The 10,966-nt window shown below is 48.3% G+C and overlaps 1 protein-coding gene across 1 annotated transcript in view; it reads right to left on the bottom strand.

Annotated features, from left to right (window-relative positions):
* The window catches only part of LOC106540220 (transcription factor COE1), a gene marked incomplete in the record, with an annotated part of 79,000 nt that overhangs the window by 32,077 nt on the left and 35,957 nt on the right, over positions 1-10,966 (bottom strand).

Below are 10,966 nucleotides of genomic sequence, written 5' to 3'. Positions count from 1 at the left end.
TCCCTTCTTGCTCTCCCTCTTTTCCTTCTTCCATCCCTTGTTCTTTCCTCATCTCCCTCTTTTTCTTTCTTTTCTTCCTTCCCCCTCCCTCTTTTCCTCCTTCCTTATCTCCCTCTCCTCCCTCCCTCCCTCTTTCCCCTGCTCTCTTTCCTCCCTCCCTCTTTCCCTTCTTCCTTCCTTTCTCCTTTGCTCCCTCCTTTCCTTCCATCACTCCTTGTTTCCCCATATCCATCCCTCCTTTCCTTCCTTCCTTCCTTCCTTCCTTCATCTTCCTTCCTTTCCCACCTCATTTTCCTTCCTTCCTTCCTTCCTTCCTTCCTTCCTTCCTTCCTTCCTTCCTTCCTTCCTTCCTTATCTTCCTTCCTTTTCGCCCTCATTTTCCTTCCTTCCTTCCTTATCTTCCTTTCTTTCCCCCCTCATTTTCCTTCCTTCCTTCCTTCCTTCCTTCCTTCCTGCCTTCCTTCCTTATCTTCCTTCCTTTCCCCCCTCATTTTCCTTCCTTCCTTCCTTCCTTCCTTCCTTCCTGCCTTCCTTCCTTATCTTCCTTTCTTTCCCCCCTCATTTTCCTTCCTTCCTTCCTTCCTTCATCTTCCTTCCTTTCCCCCCTCATTTTCCTTCCTTCCTTCCTTCCTTCCTTCCTTCCTTCCTTCCTTCCTTCCTTCCTTCCTTCCTTTCCTTCCTTCCTTCTTTTCTTCCTTCCTTCCCTCCTTCCCCATGATTTATCAACCCTGCCTGTCTGCAATTTCCCAACAAGATTGAGCAGACTGTTGGGAAGTCCTATTTCCTGTCCTCCGCAGGGAGAACGTCCACATAAGCTCTCGCTAAACCAATAACCACACAAAACCCTCGGCTGCACCGTAGTTGAATCTGCCAACCTGTGGCCATACAGGAAGCTGAAGAAGATAAAAAAGAGGGCGATCATATCGGGAATGGCATATATATAGAGCCTAACGCCCAAAGGCACACAGTAACTGGAGAACTGATTTAACTGGCTAATTTCAGCTGAATTAAGCTTGCCCAGCACAGTATTTCAAAGGATTGTCCCTCGTTTAGGATTACAATATGGTGCTTCTTTACAACATGGCTTGTTCCATTTGGCGACGATGCACAATAACTACAGAAAGCAGTTTTAATGACAAGCAACATTAAATCCCCCTAATTTCAAAGCCGTTTAGTTAGGGCTAATTTGCACTAAAAGCTACCAGGGAATTCTAGGAACAACTTCCTTAGAAAACTGCTTATTTACTCATTAAATTAATATGTCTATTAAGCCCTCACTCTGTTTCTTTCCTAATGGAAGCCACACAGGTACATTTAAGGCCTTCCGAATTAGGTTAGTTACAGGTAGTCCTCAGGTTACGACGACCATTGAGCCCAACATTTATGTTGCCGAGTGAGACATTTCTTAGGAGAGTCCCGCCCCATTTTTACGACCTGTCTTGCCGCAGTTGTTAAGCGAATCATCACAGTTGTTCAGTTAGTCACACGGTTGTTAAGTGAATCTGCCTTCCCCGTCGACTTGGCTGCTCAGAAGGTCACAAAAGGGAATCACGTGGCCCCGGGGACATGGCGACTGTCATAAATCTGAGTCAGTTGATCATGTGGCCATGCGGATGTTCCAATGGTCGTAAGTGTGAAAAACGGCCCTAAGCCACTTTTGTCAGTGACGTTGTAACTTTGACCAGGCACCAAATGAGCTGTTGTAACTCCAGGAATGCCTGAAATGGTAGAGGGTCTCCTGCTTGAGGAGGAGGGGTTGGACTAGAAGACCTCCAGGTGCCCTTCCAACTTTGTTATTCTATTAATCCGTGGAACAGCTTGCCACCAGAAGTTGTGAGTGTTCCATCACTGGAGGTTTTTAATAAGAGATTGGACAGTCACTTGTCTGGAATGGGATGGGCCTGTGATGGCGAACCTATGGCACGCAGAACCCTCTCTGGGGGCAAGCCAGCCGTCGCCCCAGCCCAGCTCTATCGCGCATGCGCATGCCCCCCCCCCCAACGTCCAGTTGGTCTTCAGGTCTCTGCCACCCATGCACAGGGGGCATGTGGGGGAAGGAAGATAGATAGATAGATAGATAGATAGATAGATAGATAGATAGATAGATAGATAGATAGATAGATAGATAGATAGATAGATAGATATGATAGATATGATAGATAGATAGATAGATAGATAGATAGATAGATAGATAGATAGATAGATAGTAGATAGGCAGGCAGGCAGGCAGGCAGGCAGGCAGGCAGACAGACAGACAGACAGCAGATAGATAAGAGAGAAGTTAGATGGGTGGGTAGACAGAGATTATAGGATGGATAGATAGATAGATAAATAGATAGATAGATAGATAGATAGATAGAGAGAGAGAGAGAGAGAGATGGAGAAAGATAGATGGAGAAAGATAAATGGATGGATGGATGGATGGATGGATAGATAGATAGATAGATAGATAGATAGATAGATAGATAGATAAGATAGATATATAAATAGAGATATAGATAGATAGATAGATAGATAGATAGATAGATAGATAGATAAAGATATATAAATAGAGATCGATAGAGAGATAGATAGATAGATAGATAGATAGATAGATAGATAGATAGATAGATAGAGACAGACAGACAGACAGACAGCAGATAGATGAGAGAAGAGAGAAGATGGGTGGGTAGACAGATTATAGAATAGATAGATAGATAGATAGATAGATAGATAGATAGATAGATAGATAGATAGATAGATAGATAGATAGATGATAGAAAAGATAGATGAGTAGATAGACAGACAGACAAACAGATGAGTGCAGGGGGCAGTTGTATTGCATTTTGGGGGTTCACGCAGGTGCTCCCCCCCACCCGATTTTGCCCCTGGAAAACCTCCTGCACCAGCCTGGAAGCCAAGAACGGGCGAGGGGGTTCTCAGGGCGCATGTACGGGGGCGGGGCACGCTTTGGGCACTTGGCACCAAAAAGGTTAGCCATCCTTGGAATTGGCTCTCCTGCCAGAGCAGGGGGTCGGACTAGAAGACCTCCAAGTTCCCTTCCGGCTCTATTCTGATTGAGGACCGCAGGGCTTCGAGTGGCAAGAATTACGGCGGAAGGAAAACGCAGGGTGTGTGTGTGTTGGGGGGGGGGCGGGGTTGTCCCCAAATTCAGTCCACGAGAACTAGAAACTTTCACAAGTCCAAAGTGCTCTTTGGCTGCTGGCTGCTGGCTGCCTCTTGGCCACCCAATTAAAACCCTCTGCTTTTCTCTTTCTCCCTCCTGCCGTGGTCCCTTTAAGGCGGCTCAGAAATTCATCCTTGTTTGTCTAAAAGGGTATTGATTGGAAACTGATCCCTAGTTGCCTCGCATGCAGCTAATGGGGTCCCATTCCTGCAGAGAACAATCAATCAGGAATAGGCACTCGGGATGGGGGGGGGGATATCTGAGCCCGCAGGGAGGATAGTGAAGGGAGAGAAAGGCTCGGGGTGACATAGCATCTTCCAATATTTGAGGGGATGCCCCAAAGAAGAGGGAGTCAAGCTATTCCCCAAAGCCCCTGAGGGCAGGACAAGAAGCAACGGGTGGAAAAACTCATCAAGGAGAGAAAGAACTAAGGAGGAATTTCCTGACGGTGAGAACAATGAAGCAGTGGAACAGCTTGCCACTTGAAGTTGTGGTTACTCCATCGCTGGAGGTTTTCAAGAAGAGACTGGACAGCCATTTGTCCGGAATGGTATAAGGTAAGGCTGTATCAACCTTGGGAATTTTAAAACTTGTGGACCTCAAGGCCATGTTGGGTTGGGAATTCGGGGAGTTGAAGCCCACAAGGTCTTAATGTATCCAAGGTTGGATAATCCAGGGAGAGGGTCTCCTGCTCAAGCAAGGGGTTGGACTAGAAGATCTCCAAGGTCCCTTCCAACTCTGATATTCTGTTGTTTTTGTTATTCTGCTCCGAAACCACAGACTGATCCAAGAGAAAAGGAACTGGGATTGCAGGGATGTGTTACTGGGAGAAGGAACGGCTTTCGACTGGATGGTGGGACAATAATCTGTGAGGTTGAAGTTCCTTCTGCCTCAGGCTCCCAAAAAAGAAGGATAAATGAGGGCCTTGGACCCAGGAGGTCAGAGGTGGAGACGAAGCCGCCATGAAAAGGATGCTCTCTCTTCCCCTACAGCATCCGAAGCTGATGAAATATTTATCCTGCTTGTGCAGGGACCTATAATTGTCATTCTAGCATCAATAATTAACAGGTAGCAGCCCCGGGCTGGCTGAAAGGAGGAGAGAGGGAGAAGCAGAGAGAAGTGGGAAGAGGGCTCAACCTCCACAAAGCAATAGCAATAGCAGTAGACTTATATACCGCTTCATAGGCCTTTCAGCCCTCTCTAAGCGGTTTACAGAGAGTCAGCATATTGCCCCCAACAATCTGGGTCCTCATTTTACCCACCTCGGAAGGATGGAAGGCTGAGTCAACCCTGAGCCGGTGAGATTTGAACCGCTGAACTGCTGATCTAGCAGTAGCCTGCAGTGCTGCATTTAACCAAGCCAAACGCCCCCAGTCAGCTGATAGAAGAGAACATTTGTAGCTCTCGGTTGAACTGTGGGGGGGGTCTGAGCTCGGTGGTTTCCTGCAGGCGTTTCATGATCCAACTAGGGAACATCATCAGTGCTAGAAAGGAAGAGGGAGGAGGAGGAGGAGGAGGAGGAGGAGGAGGAGGAGGAGGAGGAGGAGGAGGAGGAGGAGGAGGAGGAGGAGGAGGAGGAGGAAAAAGACTGTGGGGTCCTTGGTGCTCTCTGAGCTGGGTGGTTTTCTTGCAGACGTTTCATGACCCAACTAGGGAACATCATCAGTGCTAGATGGAGTGGGTTTGTGGGGAGGTAGAGGAGGAGGAGGAGGAGGAGGAGGAGGAGGAGGAGGAGGAGGAGGAGGAGGAGGAGGAGGAGGAGGAGGAGGAGGAGGAGGAGGAGGAGGAGGAGGAAAAAGACTGTGGGGTCCTTGGTGGTCTCGGAGCTTGGTGGTTTTCTTGCAGACGTTTCATGACCCAACTAAGGAACATCATCAGTGCTAGATGGAGTGGGTTTGTGGGGAGGTAGAGGAGGAGGAGGAGGAGGAGGAGGAGGAGGAGGAGGAGGAGGAGGAGGAGGAGGAGGAGGAGGAGGAGGAGGAGGAGGAGGAGGAGGAGGAGGAAAAAGACTGTGGGATCCTTGGTGCTCTCTGAGCTTGGTGGTTTCCTGCAGGCATTTCATGATCCAACTAGGGAACATCATCAGTGCTAGAAAGGAGGGGAGTTTGCAGAGAGGCGGAGGAGGACAGCGGCCACCCTTCCTTCTACCGTAGCACTGATGAAGTGACATAGTTGGGTGATGAAAATGTCCGCAAGAAAACCACCAAGCTCAGAGAACACCAAGGACCCCACAATCCTCCTCCTTCTCTTCCTCCCTATAACCCATTTCCCTTCTAGCACTGATGATATTCCCTAGTTGGGTCATGAAAAGTCTAAAGAATGCCACCAAACTCAGAGAACACCAAGGACCCCCACAGTTCAACCCTGAGCTACAAATATTCTTTTCTATCGATAAAACAGATGAAATTTTGTATAAAACTTTCAGATTTGGTGACTTAAAACTGTGAGAATTCCCTAGCCAGCATGGGTGGATTTCAACTCCCAGAATCCCTGGAGAATTCTGGGAGCTGAAGTCCACCCATCTTAACGCTGCCAAGGGTTGAGAAACGCTGATCTAAATATTCCTCTTCTTGTGGAGACCTGGGTTCAATGCCATCTCCTCCCTTGAGTGAGTCTAGAACCCACTTCTAAAAAGGACTGACTGCCCCTTTTTTGAGACCCATTTCACCCAGTGAAGAAAAGCAGAGGAGAAAATTCCCTAGGTTTAGCCATGGATGAAACAGAAGAGTGGTAGAGGAAATAGTGGTACTGTTTTTTTAGGCCAGTACTCTTCAACATCTTCATCAATGACTTGGATGAGGGGATAAATGGGGAACTCATCAAATTTGCAGATGACACCAAGCTGGCAGGAATAGCCAACACTCCAGAAGACAGGCTGAAGATACAGAAGGATCTTGACAGATGTGAACATGGGGCACTTTCTAATAAAATGAAATTGAATGGTGAAGAGAGTAAGGTTCTTCATTTAGGCAAGAAAAATGAAATGCACAGGTACAGTATAGGTGGTACCTTGCTCAACAGTAGTAACTGTGAGGGGGATCTTGGAGTCCTAGGGGAGAACCATTTAAATAGGAGCCAGCCGTGTGCAGCAGCTGCCAAAAAAGCCAACACAGTTCTAGGCTGCATCAACAGAGGGAGAGAATCAAGATCCCGTGAAGGGTTAATACCACTTTATAAAGCCTTGGTGAGGCCACACTTGGAATACGGCATCCAGTTTTGGTCTCCACGATGTAGAAAAGATGTGGAGACTCTGGAAAGAGTGCAGAGAAGAGCAACAAAGAGGATTAGGGGACTGGAGGCTAAAACATATGAAGAAAGGTTGCAGGAACTGGGAATGTCTAGTTTAATGAAAAGAAGGACTAGGGGAGACATGATAGCATCTTCCAATATCTCAGGGGCTGCCACAAAGAAGAGGGGATCAAACTATCCTCCAAAGCACCTGAAGGCAGGACAAGAATCAATGGATGGAAAGTAATCAAGGAGAGGAAGCAACCTGGAACTAAGGAAGAATTTCCTGTTGGTGAGAACAATCAATCAGCGGAATATCTTGCCCTTCAGAAGTTGTGGGTGCTCCATTACTGGAGTATTTAAGAAGAGACTGGACAGCCATTTGTCTGAAATGGTCTAGGGCTTCCTGCCTGAGCAGGGGGCTGGACTAGAAGACCTCCAAGGTCCCTTCCAACTCTGTTAAATGTCTAGGAGTTCATCACGGAAGCAAACTATTTCCAAAGAAATTTCGGTTGAGACTAGCGGTTGGGTAGGGCTCCTGTGGTCTTTGCAGGTGGTAATCAAGAGAGGGAAGGCACAGAAGAAGAAAAATCATAATTTTTGGAGGGGGAGGGAAGAAAAAAGAGGGGAGCAGCCTCCCTCCCCCCCCCAATTGCAAGATTGACAGCGAATTGGCAATTTCACACACTCACCCCCAACGCAACATGCTGCCCTCCCCTCTAGGTTACCGCTACCTCCGAATAAAAGAGAAGGAAATAAGAATAAACACATGTCCGACTTGCTCACCTTCTTAAGTAGCAGTGGTGCATAGAAACCCGGGGAGTTAAAAATAAAGACAATGTGCATACATTAGCATGCCTAATGTGCTGCGCTCCCCATTTAACATGCAAATTCCCAGCGACGCCGCCGAACACCTTCTGTTCCGAGCGCATAAATTTGAATTCGCAATTAGAATAATCTTGTATAATTAATGAAAAGCGTCAATTTTAGCTCCTAAGTAATTTGATTAACATGTTGATAGGGCACTTAACCATGCTCTCTAAACCAGAGGGGCTGGCCGCGCCGTCGGAGGAGAGGAGGAATGTGAGGGGATGAGGGAAGGAGGCAGAGAAAGAGAGAAGGGAAGAAGGGGGAGAGGGGGAGAGGATGTCCCCCCCCTCCCACTCCCCAACCATGTCAGATGGGAGGGAAAGGCTTGTACGGCTAGAGAAGAGGAAGTGGGTGGACGGACTTGGAAGCCAGAAAAATTTAGATTTTAGATTTAGATTTTATTACATTTATATGCCGCCCTTTTCCCCAAGGGGGACTCAGGGCGGCTCACAATTCAAATCAGGGATGGGGGATACAGACAAGAAATAAAAAAGACAGAACATAATAATACATAATTTAAAAAACACACAGCAGTCATACCATTCGAGGCGGGGGGCAACAGCTCTTTAGCCCCAGGCCTGTCGGAACAGCCAGGTTTTGAGGGCTTTGCGGAAGGCCTGGAGGGTGGTGAGGGTTCGAATCTCCACGGGGAGCTCGTTCCAGAGGGTCGGAGCAGCCACAGAGAAGGCTCTCCTCCGGGTAGTCGCCAGTCGGCATTGGCCGGCGGATGGAATTCGGAGGAGGCCTAATCTGTGGGATCTAATTCTAAAGTTAAGAGAATTAGGGCAACTTTCAATCCTGTTCCTAGCCCCCCCCCCCCAAGAGGGAGCAGAGGCCACCAAATTCAGGTTAGGGTTTGACTATCTGAGGCCTGGCCAAACACAGGCAGTCCTCGACTTACGACCACAATTGAACCCAACATTGGGTTGCTAAGCGAGACCATGAGTTTTGCCCCTTTCTGCGTCCTTTCTTGCCACGGTTGTTAAGGGAATCGCTGCAGCTGTCAAGATAGTGACATGGTTGTTAAGTGAATCCGGCTTCCCCACTGACACGGCTCGCCAGAAGGTCGCAAAAGGGGACGCTGCAACCGTCATAAATACGAGTCAGTGGCCAGGCGTCTGAATTTTGACACGTGACCGCTGCAGTGGTCGTAAGTGTGAAAAACGGTCCTGGGTCACTTTCTTCCGTGCCGTTTTTTAACTTTGAATGGCCGTTAAACGAAATGCTATAAGTCGAGGACTAGAAAATAGCCAACATGCTACTTTGAGAGGCTCCCATAGGAGCTCTGGCAATTATTTTCTTATTGCTCTTTAGCCAAATGCCACTCGTCTTTGCAAGAATGGTGGAAGCCGTAGCCTATTAGGGTTGCAAAAGGGCTGGGGGGGGGGGGCGGTGAAGGATAGGGGACCATGGGTCCCTGAATACCTGTGGATGTCCTGCCGGGGCTTTGCAGAAGGACAGCGTCCGCCACGAACAACCAAATCCCCACGTGAAGATTTTAAACTAGCTACTTCATTGCGCAGGCCTATTTTACAGGAATCTTCCCAGGCTAAATAAGGTTCAATGGAATTTAAAGGGCTCAGATTTCGCCTTTTATGCCCACGTAGAGATTCCAGACAGGTTTCCAGTTTGACTCCTCCACTTGATTGGTCCACTACAGGAAGTCTTCGTCTTATAACAGCCCATTTAGTGACTGTCTGAAATTACAGTGGCGCTGTAAAAAGCGACATCACTATTTCCCACACTTACGACTTATTGCAACACGCCTAGGTTCCTGTGATCAAAATTTAGCCCCTTGGCAACTGGCTCATATTTATGACGGTTACCATATCCCAGGGTCTTTTCGTGACCTTCTGACCAGCAAAGTCAATGGGGAAAGCCAGACTCGCTTAACAACCGTGTTCCTGACCTAACGACGGCAGCGATTCACTTAACAACTGTGGCAAGAAAGGTCGTAAAGTGGGTGGAGGAATTCACTTGACCACTGTCTCGCTTAGCAACAGGAGTTCTGGGTTAAACTGTGGTCGAATACTACGGTATTCTTAACCTTTGGAGGTTTTGCATTCTCAGAGAAAGGATGCATCTGGAGGGGTAGGTCATTGTGTGGGTGTGTGCGCGCACACACACACACACCTAAGGGTGCACAGCGGAAAGGAGAGGAAAAAGCCCAATCCCCCGTTCCACCTCCTGTTGCATCTTTGATGCCTTTCTGTCAGATAACCTCAGTTTTGGGGGGGGGGGGGGATAATCTGGATTGTGCCCCGAGATTTGCAAAAGCAGCATGAAGGATGTAGGTTTGTGTTGCAAACCCCTGGTCTGTTCTGTGCCCAGCTCCAGGATCTGCAAAGCTGACACCAACAAACTTGCTGGAATTTTAACCTGAAGGTGGCTGAAATTTTTTTTGTCCCGCGCACGAGGAACAACGAGAGCCCGACGGGTAGGAAAGGCTGAAAGATCAGCAGGGACAAAAGCGAGACAGCCTCTAATAGCTTTGATTCTTCTGCTTCTAATCTCCCCGCCGGCTTGTCAATCCTTATTCTTCTCCTTCGGCGGCCGGAGGCCTCCGCGGTGGGACTGAGTGACAGGCGGGTCTGCCCAGCTACGGGGCCTCCTCGCCCAGCGCCCGATGTTATCGGGAGCGGACAAAGGCTGGGGAAATGTCAGAGTGTTATCAAGACTCCCCCCAACTGCCACTGGGATAGAGCCGGGACAGGAGAGGCCCCCCGCCATTCCCTTGGTGTTTTGTCTGGGAGAGGGAGAAAGTGGCTTGCACGAGTGTGTGCACACACGCACACAGACGCACCAGCAGAGAAGGTGACAATAGGAGAAGCGTCCTGGTTTCTGAGCGAAGGGAGCAAATGACTTGTCCAAGGGACGAGAAGATCTCCAGGCAAACCAGAAATTAACTAAACTTTGCGAGGATCTTCTTTCCACAATCACCCAGATTTGGGTTGGGCTTGCCTTTTCTGCCCTATCCGCCCCCCAAATCTTCCTCCACCAGCTTCTGCTGGGTCTTAAGATACATCAGCCTTGCAAGCCCAAGAGATTTTTCCCTTGTCTCCTAGTACACAACAGGTAGAAACAATGTGTGTGTGTGTGCATTGCAGCTGCCAAAAAAGCCAACACAGTTCTCGGCTCCATAAACAGAGGGAGAGAATCAAGATCACGTGAAGTGTTAATACCACTTTATAATGATTTGGGAAGGCCACACTTGGAATACGGCATCCAGTTTTGGTCGCCACGATGTAGAAAAGATGTGGAGACTCTGGAAAGAGTGCAGAGAAGAGCAACAAAGAGGATGAGGGGACTGGAGGTTGAAACATAGGAAGAACGGTTGCAGGAACTGGGGATGTCCAGTTTGATGAAAAGAAGGACCAAGCGGAGACATGATAGCAGTCTTCCAATCTCTCAGGGGCTGCCCCAAAGAAGAGGGAGTCAAACTATTCTCCAAGGCACCAGAGGGTAGAGCAATGGATGGAAACTAATCAAGGAGAGAGGCAACTTAGAACTAAGTTGATGAGAACAATTAATCAGTAGAACGGCCTGCCTCCAGAAGTTGTGGGTGCTCCATCACTGGAGATTTTTAAGGTTTTTAAGAAGAGGCTGGACAACCATTTGTCTGAAGTGTTGTAAGGTCCCTAGCTTAAGATAGGGCTGGACTAGAAGACCTCCAGCGTCCCACCCAACTCTTTATTATGTTAT

The sequence above is a fragment of the Thamnophis sirtalis genome, unplaced genomic scaffold (genome assembly GCF_051295495.1).
Source record: "Thamnophis sirtalis isolate CommonGarterSnake01/CBP01778 unplaced genomic scaffold, rThaSir2_p1.2 scaffold_10, whole genome shotgun sequence".
Taxonomy (NCBI): domain Eukaryota; kingdom Metazoa; phylum Chordata; class Lepidosauria; order Squamata; family Natricidae; genus Thamnophis; species Thamnophis sirtalis.
The sequence above is the reverse complement of the archived record's forward strand: the minus strand, read 5'-3'. Positions and strand labels throughout refer to the sequence as shown.